The sequence below is a fragment of the Scyliorhinus torazame genome, chromosome 4, assembly GCF_047496885.1.
Source record: "Scyliorhinus torazame isolate Kashiwa2021f chromosome 4, sScyTor2.1, whole genome shotgun sequence".
NCBI classification, from domain to species: Eukaryota; Metazoa; Chordata; class Chondrichthyes; order Carcharhiniformes; family Scyliorhinidae; genus Scyliorhinus; species Scyliorhinus torazame.
The window spans coordinates 161,650,092-161,662,592 of record NC_092710.1 but is presented as its reverse complement, the minus strand read 5'-3'; the positions used below and the strand labels follow the sequence as shown (position 1 = coordinate 161,662,592).

Below are 12,501 nucleotides of genomic sequence, written 5' to 3'. Positions count from 1 at the left end.
TTACAGCACCGCACGCTACAAGATTGGCTTTATCAGCTATCTTATAAATAGGGTCCGAGCCATTTTCTCACACTGCAAGCTTGATACCAAAATAAGCTACATCAAAGCTATCCTGCGGGATAATGGCTACCCTGAACAGACCGTTGCTGACATGCAGAATCATGAATGGGCCTAAGGCTGCCACCTTTTCACCTGAAAATTGCACACTCTACCTCAAATTACCCTGGAAGGGTAAAGTATCTAAAAAGTCTAAGCAGCAGGTGAAGCCAGCTGATCATATTGCTACAATGCAGTGGCAACATGAGTGGTGTTTCCCACTAACAGAATACTGCAGTCAAGTCAAAAAGATGTTTGCGTACCACACAAATGAGTAATATGGCATAAGAATTTCAGTGCCAGTACAATGCCAGATATGTAGGTCATGGATGCTATTCTCCTCCCCCCATGCCGGGTGGGAGAATTGCCGGGGCGCCGCGTGAATCGCGCCACGCTGCCCCGACCCCCGCACGCGATTCTCCCACCCCACGGAAACCAGCGGCACGCGATTCGCACCGGGCCGCTCGGTGAGCGGCGATTCTCCGGCCGGCTGGGCCGAGCGGCCGCTACAATACGACAGGTTCCCGCCGGTGCCGTGCACCCCTGGTCGCTGCCGATGTGAACTTTGCGGGAACGCGGGGGGGGGGGGGGGGGCAGCCTGTGGGAAGGGAGGGGGGCTCCTTCACCGGGGTGGCCTCTGATGGGGTATGGCCCGTGATCGGGGCCCGCCGATCGGCGGGCCGGCCTCTGCCCCCCCCCACCCCCGGGCCTACCTCCTTCCGCGTGCGGCCCCAGAACACCGGCCCCATGTTGGTGAGGGTTCGGCGTGTGTAAGACATTCCCTGCGCATGCGCAGGATGGTGCGGCCCAACTGCGCATGCGCAGGATTGGACTGCCCCAACTGCGCATGTGCAAGTTGGCGTGGTGCCCATTTGGCACCGTGTAAGGGCTTGGAGCGGCGTGAACCGCTCCAGCGCCATGCTGACATCCTGTGGGGGCCAGAATAGGTCGCGCCGGGCCCTGTTTGCGCCGTCGTGAAACGTGATGGTGTTCATGACGTCGCGAACACTTGGCCTCCATATCGGAGAATCGCCCCCCACATGTCCCAATCAGAGGACAACATATCAAACAGCACATCCCTTCGGCTGTTCACAATAGGCAGAGTACTGACTGTGCACAACCAATCCGTGCTTGCAAAACTCAGAACATAATGTCGAATGTTAGGCATGATTCAGTGGTTGGCAGCACTTGCTGAACAATCCTGACTATGCTAAGAATTATACCAGCAACCAATTTAAGATTATCAGTTAGACTTGAAATGCTTGATAGAAGCCACATTTATTAATATGGAGAGGTCCCGCCTCCACAGGCAACAGGAATTTTGATTAAACAAAAGCATGGGGAAAACATCTCCCTGGTGCATTTGCATTTACATTGTAACAATCAGCACCTTTTTCCTATACCTTATAAATTGTTGTTCCATTTGAAATTTGGTATTCTTGTGTCTGTCCTGATGAGTGCAAAACGAAAGGCTTCAACAGCATATCTTTCTTTTCAAATACTCAAATATCTATTCCTTTCCTGGAGCTATTCAGTCTTGCTGTGGTACAGTACCACAGGCAGCAACTCAGAAATAAGACTAGATTTTGTATTCCCCCACCGTCAGGTATAAAGACAGGACATACAAACTTCAGTGGGTGCTCTTACCATCACCGACTCGCCAGCCCTTGAATTGTTTAACAACTGCCCCTCAAGGTCATATTACCCCAGTTACCATCTCCCCCCAGGTCGTGAACTTTGCATCCCATGCCTCTCACCCACCTTACCTGGGCCTGTCAACCTTCCCCTCCACTAAGGATACCCAGACTTGCCGAGGCTACCTTTAATCATCGCAGTAGACACCGTTCCCTCCTGGCGCTGCTGGGAATACAGGACTGCTGGCCATCCGATTGACTGGCATCTCTCTAAGATGGGACCTCCTTCCGAGATAGGGGTGGAAGTCTTACCTTAAAAGCAATTAACCCTGCTCCCAATGTTAAATTGCTGCAGGACAGTCATTGGTATGGTGGTTACGATTACCAATGACGTCTTCACCAGGGTAGCACAGGGACCACGGCACCCTATAAATCCAGAGTCCTGGCTATTATGAATTTTTTTCTCGTCTTTGTCCTTACGGTGAAGATTGTTTTGTTGGGTATAAGTTGGTTTTATTCTATTTCGGCCATGTGAACAATTTTCATATGTGAACATCAGCAATGAGTGTTGACACAATTTACAGTGGGGAGCATCACATCCAATGTCTTGAAATCGCATCCCTGCTCTCTCCCTTCATAAAGTCCAAACAATAAGAAGACTGCTGCTTCTCACAGGAGCTGTTTTTTCAGACCACATTAGATTCCACCAGTAGGCCAACTTTATTTATTTTCAAATCCCTCCATGACCTCTGTGATTTCTTCCAGATCTCTGAGGCCAAGATTACATCCTTTTCTTTCCCTGATATTGATTAAATCTACATCCTCTTATCTGTGCTCCACTATTGATGGCAGAATATTTAGCTACCGTGCCTTTGCATCTAGACGTCTCTCCTTAATATTCTCCACTTTATCACTGTTTTCTTTGCAAAAATATACTTTATTCATAAAATATCTGAAAGAACATTACAAACATTTCAAAGTAGCTATCAGATACAGTACAATAATATTCAGGTTCTCTACATACATCATGTTGCATTCTTGAGGTGCTTCAATACAGTCAAGGAAACATTACAGACATTTCAAAATGGCCATTACAAATGGTGCAAGGCATTTAAATTGTCTTCATGCTTCCTCCCGCTGTTACCTAACTTCCGAATGACCCTCTTCTGGACTGAACTGATCTCTTCACACATCTTCTCTACTCACTCCGTATGCTTCACCCGATGTCTGTGTCTATGTATTTACATTGTTTATTTATGTATGTCCTATGATTTTTCATGTATGGAATGATCTGTCTGGACTGTACACAGAACAATACTTTTTCCTGTACCTCTGTACATGTGATAATGAATCAAATCCAATCCAATCCAAGTGCACTCTGAGATGCTTCAGTACAATTGTGACACATGTATATTCTCCAAATATATTCAATATAAGTCATACCGTCCAAGGGGTTCCATACAATTCCACTCCCCTCAGTTCACTAGGGCTGAAACATCTTGGACAGTGACCTTCCCCATTGTGTCTCTGAGCTGCCCCATCTTTAGTTCATCCCTCAGCTCATAATCTTAATAATAATAATCGTTTATTATTGTCACAAGTAGGCTTACATTTAACACTGCAATGAAGTTACTGTGAAAAGCCCCTAGTTGCCAGCGTCTGTTCGGGTACACAGAGGGCGAATCAGAATGTCCAATTCACCGAACACGTCTTTCGGGACTTGTGGGAGGAAACTGGACTACCTGGAGGAAACCCACGCAGACACAGGGAAAACGTGCAGACTCTGCACAGTGACCACACAGACATAGTGCTGGACCTTTGAATGTGCCAGTCTGCAACACTCGGTCACTTTTCACTGGAATACCAACAAGTTTCAGGCAGACCAAAGAGCGCCTTCCGAGTTGATGATCCTTCAGCAATAACCGATGTTTGCCCCAGTGTGCATCGCTGGGACCAGCGCGTAGAACACAAAGTCCTGCATCTCAGAGCTGCTCGGGATGCACCTCGACAGAAACCACCTCACCTCTCTTCAGACCTTCTTTGCAAAGGCACATTCCACAAGGAGGTGGACAACAGTCTCTTTCCCACCACAGTCACCTTGAGGGTAAGGGCGGATGGGCTGAGACTCTAGGCATGTAGGAAGGATCTTTCTCACCACCAGCCATGCTAGTCTTGGTGCATTGGTTGAAAGTTCTGGTGATGAGGCGTTCTGCCAAATGACCTTGACAGTTTGCACAGGGAACCACCCGACAGGATCCCCCATCTCCTTTTCCCGAAGGGCCTCTAGGATGTTCCTTGCAGACCACTGCCTGATAGACTTGTGGTCAAAGGCGTTTCTCTGCGTTAATTTTTCCACAAGGGACAGGTGATACGGCAGTGTGGTCAGACCCATCCTTTGCAACACTGCGGACAGGGAGAACCTCAGCATGTAGTGACACTGTGTTTGCATACCCAGGATCTATGCACAGCTTCTTGGTGCAGCCACTCACAAATGTGGCCATCAGGATTAGGGCGATGTTGGGCACATTTCTTCCCTTTATCTAGAGGTTTCTGCATCACGTTCCTTTGGATGCGGTCCAGGGCAGCACGGTAGCACAGTGGTTAGCACAATTGCTCCACAGCTCCAGGGTCCCAGGTTCGATTCCCAGCTTGGGTCACTGTCTGTGCGGAGTCTGCACATCCTCCCTGTGTGTGCATGGGTTTCCTCCGGGTGCTCCGGTTTCCTCCCACAGTCCAAAGATGTGCAGGTTCGGTGGATTGGCCATGATAAATTGCCTTAGTGTCCAAAATTGCCCTTAGTGTTGGGTGGGGTTACTGGGTTATGGGGATAGGGTGGAGGTGTTGACCTTGGGTAGGGTGCACTTTCCAAGAGCTGGTGCAGACTCGATGGGCCAAATGGCCACCTTCTGCACTGTAAATTCTATGAAATTCTGACCCCCAGATGAAGCAGAAAATGTCTTGGGCAATTGCCGCAGCACAGGAGTGAGGAATGGGCTCGACCTGCACCATGTACAGCAACATCAAGAGTGTCTCGCACCTGATGACCAGGTACTCTCTCCACTTTGACAAGCTTTCTCAAAAAACTTACCTTATTTAATTGTGCCTTGATCAGCTCCTGTAGCTTCTCTGCTCCCACCTTCTGCTCACGTACAGCACCTTGAGGTCATTGTTCTGTGAAAGGTGTAACTAAGTTGTTGATCTTCCTCTGAACCACATTTAACATATGAATGCTGTATAACAGGGGTCACCGGATAACAATTGGGTGCAGGTCTCATGACCAGCACTTCCCCTTGCTTTCCCAAGAATGCTGTGATGAATCATCAAGTTCCTTCTTATCCAATCACAACCACCAATCACACCTACCACCACCACCCCCCACCCCATCCCCAGTTGAGATCAGTCACTGTTTGAATATTAACATGAGCTTATTGTAACATCCGCCTGCACTCTAATCATCGCTGGGAGAGTAATACGTACATCAGAAAAGTGAAATTCCTGCTCTGGGATTTTGCTTCACGTACTGAAACAGTTTGTCAGACCTTGTTGAAAGCCTGGGCAACCACATCAAAGATAATGATGTAGTGGCTCATGTGGTGAAACGTTGATGCAGGCCAACTTGCTGAGTGGCGCCCTTGATTGTTCTGGCAGTAACCAGGTACAAGGTATTAGCAGATTATTCTTGGCTGCCTGTGACAACCTCTGGGTAAATCATACCCTTCACTGTGGATGCACTTTTCCCAATTCCCAGGCAGTTTTCATTTTTATTAATTTCTTAACAGCTTCTGCAGAGTGAAAGGAAATTATCTGTATGACAGAATAATCTTTACATGCCTCTCAGCTAATATATCCAAGTTCAGCTAGGAACCTGTTCAATGGGAACTTGTTCCATCTGGAAACAAGTAACCCTCATATACGACATGAAACTGCACTGATTTCAGAACTTCACCTTTTAGAGATCAAAAGGTTCTTGACATTGAATGAGCCTGTCAAAAGTGTATTAAGTACAATTTAAGCCACAGCAGAACAAGAAGTAAAGAAATGGAAGGGAGATGGACAGAATCTTATGCATTAATAAGTTACTGCAGTAGTTTGAATTGGGTTACTATTTTAGACTTACTGTAAATCATTTATGACATTAGCAAGGATTAGACAATTAATATTAGAATGTGTAAAAGATTCCCAGATATATTAATAGGTAAATGTACTATATGGTGTATCATTAAGTATTGTAAATTAGATTAGATATCTACTTTGTGTTTAAAACTTTAAAAAAATGTTTTAGAGTACCCAATTCATTTTTTCCAATTAAGGGGCAATTTAGCGTGGCCAATCCACCTAGCTTGCACATTTTTGGGTTGTGGGGGCAAAACCCACACAAACATGGGGAGAATGTGCAAACTCCACACGGACAGTGACCCAGAGCCAGGATCGAACCTGGGACCTCGGCGCCGTGAGGCCACAGTGCTAACCACTGTGCCACCGTGCTGCCAGTATTTTGTGTTAAATTGACTAATCTCTGTTTGTAAGTGGTGGGAAGGTGTATAATGCTGCAATTGTTCTCAATTGGGTAGATTTTGACTTTTTGAGGTAATGTTAAAAAGCTAACAGTGAATAGACAGCCCACACGGCATCTCTCCTGACTGACCTCAATGGAAATTAAAGTTGTGAGAGATGTAAAAAGGCTTGTTCATTTGCTGTCACCAGTTTTACGTCACCGCACAATTGTCATAATCCAACCTTAGATAAACAATGCTGGATTCTCACTACCGATTGCATTACAGTAATCCTTCTGGAAAATGCATGGCAGCAGATGTCAGGTAAACATAGAGTTAGGTTTGACTATAATCACTTAATATTTGACAATTAAGGGGTTTAGCTCAGTGGGCTAGACAGCTATGTTTGTGATGCAAAACAAGGCCAGCAGCACGGGTTCAATTCCCGTACCAGCTTACCCGAACAGACGCCGGAATGTGGCGACTAGGGGCTTTCCACAGTAGCTTTATATTTGTGACAATAAAAGGTGATATAAAAAGAAAGATTCTTACATTACTAAAAGCTTCCTTATCCGAATTGAAGAATCGTACATGTATGAAAATGTGCAGGGACATTCCACTGTGATCAAAATTGTGCATTGTGACGTGTAATGACATTGTGTTGTTTGGCGATGGTGTAATCATCTGTTGACATTCCTTGTTTATGCCAATTCATGAGGAATGGTTACTTGCTCAATGCCCGAGGACCTGGGTTCGATCCCGGCCCCGGGTCACTGCCCGTGTGGAGTTTGCACACTTTCCCTGTGTCTGTGTGGGTTTCACCATCACAACCCGGTAGCACAAGTGGATAGCACTGTGGCTTCACAGCGCCAGGGTCCCAGGTTTGATTCCCCACTGGGTCACTGTCTGTGCGGAGTCTGCACGTTCTCCCCGTGTCTGCGTGGGTTTCCTCCGGCTGCTCCGGTTTCCTCCCACAGTCCAAAGACGTGCAGGTTAGGTGGATTGGCCATGATAAATTGGCCTTAGTGACCAAAAAGGTTAGGAAGGGTTATTGGGTTACGGGGATAGGGTGTAAGTGAGGGCTTAAGTGGGTTGGTGCAGACTCGATGAGCTGAATGGCCTCCTTCTGCACAGTATGTTCTATGTTCTAACCCAAAGATGTGCAGGGTAGGTGGATTGGCTTATTTTTTAAGAAACTTGTTCAATGCCTTAGAATCATAGAATCCCTACAGTGCAGAAGGAGGCCATTCGGCCCAACAGCCCTCTTAAAGAGCACCCTACCTAGAGTCAGGCCCCCACCCTAACCCTGTGACCCAACCTCACTTTTTAGACGCTAAGGGGAAATTTAGCATGGCCAATCCACCTAACTTGCACATCTTTGGACTGTGGGAAGAAACCAGAGCACCCGAGGCCAGAATTGAACCTGGGACCCTGGCGCTGCGAGGCAGCAGTGCTAGCCACCGTGCAGCTCTACGTCTTCTCTTTCTTTGGAAATATACCACAAAAAGAAGGAGGGAGAAAAACTGAAAAAAAAGGCTTCAATTTATCCAGTAGGAGTGGGATAGGACGTGGGGTGAGAGGCTGCAACTTTGGTAGGAAGGGCAGAGAGTGGAATGCCTATTGCCTTCCTGTCACCCTGGTATTTTGCCAATGTCGGAGAAGGTGCATGGCTCTCCTGTCCAAGGCCAGTTGTGCCACTTAAGGGCGTCTTCCAACTGCATTTCACCAGCAGTAGGTGAGCTGCCTGCCACAGGGGGAGGCTGCCTGGTGAATCCTGGTAACCTCTCTGTATGCTTAGAGGAGGAGGGGCTCTCTGAATCGGACAACCTGTGGCCCATTCGGGGCCTCCCAGCAATCATAGCTGCCCCCACAGGTATACCACCACCACCTGCCCTTATCAACCACATCCTCCACATCCAGGCTTGGCTGGCTGTTCCTGGTGTACCCCGCAACTCCCTCAACTAGTTCCGAAGGCGACGCCTATCACTGAGTCTCTCACTGCTCCAGGTGGCACTGCAGAGACTTTAGAACCGCCAGTCTCTTGCTGCCAGCTCTTGGAGATGTGTTCTCATCCCTTAAAGGTACAGGAACCCATTAGCACCTCATTAAGATAAGCATAAAGATGGCTGTGACTGGGGGTTTCCAGGGACTGGGAGCTTCCAGGGGCTTTCAGACCATCACCTGGGTCACGACTGCCCAACAAAACATAACCCATTGGCTGAAATTTAATTCTTGCCACCTTTGGAGTTGCCGACTTTGGAGTTGGGAGGCATTTAATCCCACCACATTCCCGCCTCTGACCCAATTTACTATTTATGCAAAATTAGAGCACATGGGAAGGGTGGAGCGGGTGTATACTGGAATGGATTGAGGATTGGTTAATGGATGGAAAACAGAGTGTAGAATAAATGGTTCACTTCCAGGTTGGCAAACTGTGACTAGTGGGCTATCGCAAGGATCAGTGCTGGGGTCCCAACTATTCACAATTTCTCTCAATAATTTGGATGTGGAAATTAAATGTAATATTTCCAAGTTTACAGCTGACACAAGTGTGAGTTGTGAGGAGGATGCAAAGATGCTTCAAGGGAATTTGGAGAGGTTAAGTGGGTGGCTAAAAAACTTGGCAGATGGAATATCATGTGGAGAAGTGGTACGAAATACAGAAATACAGCTGGCTGGATTCTCCATTGCTCATGTATTTCCTTTTTTGGCCCCTTGTTCCGCACTGTAACCAATCACTGTTTGTCGATGTACCATTTGTCAATGTTCTCTGTTGATTATTCTTTTTGTCGACTATGTATGTACTGTGTACGTTCCCTCGGCCGCAGAAAAATACTTTTCATTGTACTTCAGTACATGTGACAATAAATCAAATCAAATTAAATTCCCGAGACAAAGGGCTGGATTCTCCGGTCGCCGACGCCAAAATTGCGTTCGGTGACCAGCCGGAGAATCTAAGCTTCCGACCAAATCAGGGGCGGCGCGCTTTCGCAATGCTCCATCACCTCCAAAGCGGCGTACTCTAGGAGTATGCTACGCAACATTCGACAGCCTGCCCCTCGATGCTCCAGCCCGGACCGACCGAGTACACAATGCCATCGGTCATTCATGGTTTCACCTATCGGGAACTCAGTGGGACTAGGTCCAGTACCGCCACAGTCGGGGAAGGGCTGATCCGCGGGCAAGGGGGGACATTATTCGGGACTGGGGGCACTGTGGGGTGAGGTCCGGGGCGCGGGAGCAGGCGGAAAGGGGGACTATTTCACAGGCTGGGTCCAAGAGCGACCGCTGCCATGTTGCACGGCGCAGCCACTGCAGGCCATCGGCGTGTGCATGCGCGGCCACAGACCCGGCAATTCTCCAGTTCATATCGGCAGCTAGAGCCGGGTGCTCTACGCTGCTGTCCTGCGTAGAATCGGTGCCCGTTTTGCGGCAGTTTTTCTGGCGTAAAACGCCACCGTTCCCACGCTGGGGCAGGATTCGCGGACTTGCATGACAGCAAAACTGGCACCGAACCTGGACCGTTGAGGGGCTAGCACCGGTGCCAAGTGGAACACAATTGATTCCAATGAGAAACAGTGCCAGATTTGCCGAGCGGAGATTAACACTCAGGAGGCTGACAAGCTGCAGCCATAAATACACACTTCACTCCCCCCACACACCAGCCCAGCCCAACAAGATGGCAGCGAGAAGAGTGGCATCACGCTTCACGGATGCCAACGTGGAGACCCTCCTGGACGCCGTGGAGGAGAGGCAGAGCACCCTATACTCCGGCCTGAGAAGGAGGCTGCCAGCCATTGCTGGTTGCCGTGCCTGGGCGCAGATGGTAGAGGCGGTCAGCGCCACCAGTAACACCCTCCGGACTGACCTGCAGTGCAGGAAAAAACTGCACGACCTCCTCTGGGCGGCCAGGGTGAGTAGGCAGCACTCTGCCCGAGGCATTCCCTGTTCCACACACCTGTAACCTCACCTCCCAGCAGGAGAGTGGCCAAAACCCTGTCCTGCACACATGCTGGCATCCATACCGGCCACCATGGCCGGGTTCCCCTGCCACTGATGCCAGCAGCTACCCACCCCCTGAGCTGTAAGCGTCGGACTGTCAAACTCTGTTGCTTTCTGCCCCCCCCCCCCCCCCCCCCCCCCCCCCCCCCCCAAGCAGAAGGCAGTCCATAACCGCTGGGACCAGGGGAAAACTGGAGGGGGACCGCCGGACCTGCGGCCTCTCACTGCAACAGAGCAGAGGGGCCTGGATATGGTCAGCAGCCCAGAGGAAAGGGAAGTCGCTGGAGTGGAGATTGGCCGTGGGTGAGGAAGTGAGACTCCACTTAGCTGTGGTTCCCCGTGACATGTGGTCAACCCCACCCCTCCAACACCACCGCCACACCACCCTCACCCCCACACCACACTCACCCCCACACCACTTCCACCAGCCTGTGGTCTAATCATGTATATTGCCTTGTGTCTTGCAAGACCTGCTGATGATATGGTGTCCCCCGCCCCCAGCCAGTGCCACAACCTGAGCCCACCCATGTGCCAACCAGCGACGAGGACACTGACATGGACGGGAGCCATATTAGCCTGTGACCCAAGACACCACGAAACTCGAGTCTGGGGATAGCACTGACTTCCCTTCACAGCTGTCTCCAACACCATCCCAGAGACACTCACCTTTAGTGAAGAGGCTCCTGGGACACTCTCTGGTGCACACCACACAACTGCTCCAGTACAGCAGGTGGAGGTAGGAACTCCTGAAAGGGCGGACGGTTGGAGGGCGGGCCGACCCCAGGGTTTGGGGATTCTGGAATGGACAGCCCCATCTAAAGTGGAGATGCAGACGCACAGCCAGGCATCACATGAGGAGTTATCGGTGAGCATCCAGTACCTGTAGGTGCAGTTGGAGGAGTCCAACCACGTGCAGGAGCAGGAGGTGGTGTCGAACATGTGTGCCACACAGGCCAACACTGCACGTGGAGGCCTTGAGGGCAAGGTTTGTGGCCATGGATTAGCATGTCCAAGGCCTGGGGCAATCTGTGCAGGCGCTGGCCAAGGCCTAGGACAGGGCTGCCATGTGCCAGAGCCACCTGGTCATTGCAGCAGTGCTTCTGAGTGTGGCCCAGTCACGGCAGGCCACGGTTGGGAACGTGGGCAGCATTGTGATGTGGCGCAGACACAGAGGTAGGTGGCCCAGTCGCAGAGGAAGATGACACAGTCACTGGCTGATGTGTCACAGACTCAGAAGGTGGTTGCACAGTCAATGGGTGATGTGGCACAGTCCCAGACGGAGATGGTCCACTCCCTGTGATCTATGGCTGCGAGCATTCGGACCCTGGACGAGACTAGAGATGGCCTGCAGGTCTGCCAGCGCCAGGTGGCAGGGGTGCCTCAGGGGATAGCTCCGCTCACACACCTGTCCCATGGAGTATCCCAGGGGCCATCAGGCACCCCGAGGAAGGAGGAGGTTCTGGGGCCCAAGACGGTGACTCCCCAGGGGAGGTGCCGGAACACCGCAGCACCTTGGACATCCCACACTCCTGTTCCTGATGCATCTGGTGGGCAGCGGGCTGAACATGACGGCACCACACCACCCGGGACACCCGAGCAGCAGCCAGCCCATCCAGGCCCGGTCGCCCCAGAAGACGCCCGCCAACGGGGACCCAGGCACCTGAACCGCACCTTCAGGATGCTGAAACACCGCTCAATCACACTCCTGGTCACTGCATGGGCGTTGTTGTAGTGGGTCTCCGCGTCTGTCTGTGGCCTTCGGATAGGCATCGTCAGCCATGACCACAGCGGATAACATCTGTCTCCCAACAGCCAACCCCCTAGCTGCCTCAGAGTGCCAGTGTTCAATTCAGCCTTGGGTAACCGGTGTGGAGTTTACACTTTCTGTCTAGGTTTCCTCCGGGTTCTCCAGTGTTCTCCCACAGTCCAACGTTGTGCAGGTTTGGTGGATTGGACATGCTAAAAATTGCCGCTTTGCGTCCATAGATGTGCAGATTAGATAGGGTTACGGGGGTAGGACAGGGGATTAGGTCGAGGTGGGATGCTCTTTCAGAGGATCTGTGCAGACTCAATGGGCCAAATGACCTTCCGTAATGTAGGAATTTTATGATGCTATAACCAGTTTAGATTGTTAAATAAATTCTATTAAACTGTAAAAGAAAAGTGAACATTGTCACCAGTGTGTTAACCAATGAGCTGAAGAACTGGCGAGAGCTCACATTCCTCTTTTTGGATAATGTCCGTCAATTTGTTATGGTCTGGCAGGTGGTAAGTGC

The 12,501-nt window shown here is 50.2% G+C and overlaps 1 long non-coding RNA gene across 1 annotated transcript in view; it reads right to left on the bottom strand.

The window, feature by feature from the left end:
• Window positions 1–4,990, bottom strand: part of LOC140410566 (uncharacterized) — a 130,237-nt gene extending 125,247 nt beyond the window's left edge. Inside the window, exon 1 of the long non-coding RNA XR_011940689.1 lies at window positions 4,819–4,990. This is a non-coding gene — a long non-coding RNA (uncharacterized lncRNA). The remainder of the gene's footprint in view (window positions 1–4,818) is intronic.
• Window positions 4,991–12,501: the final 7,511 nt, after the last annotated feature.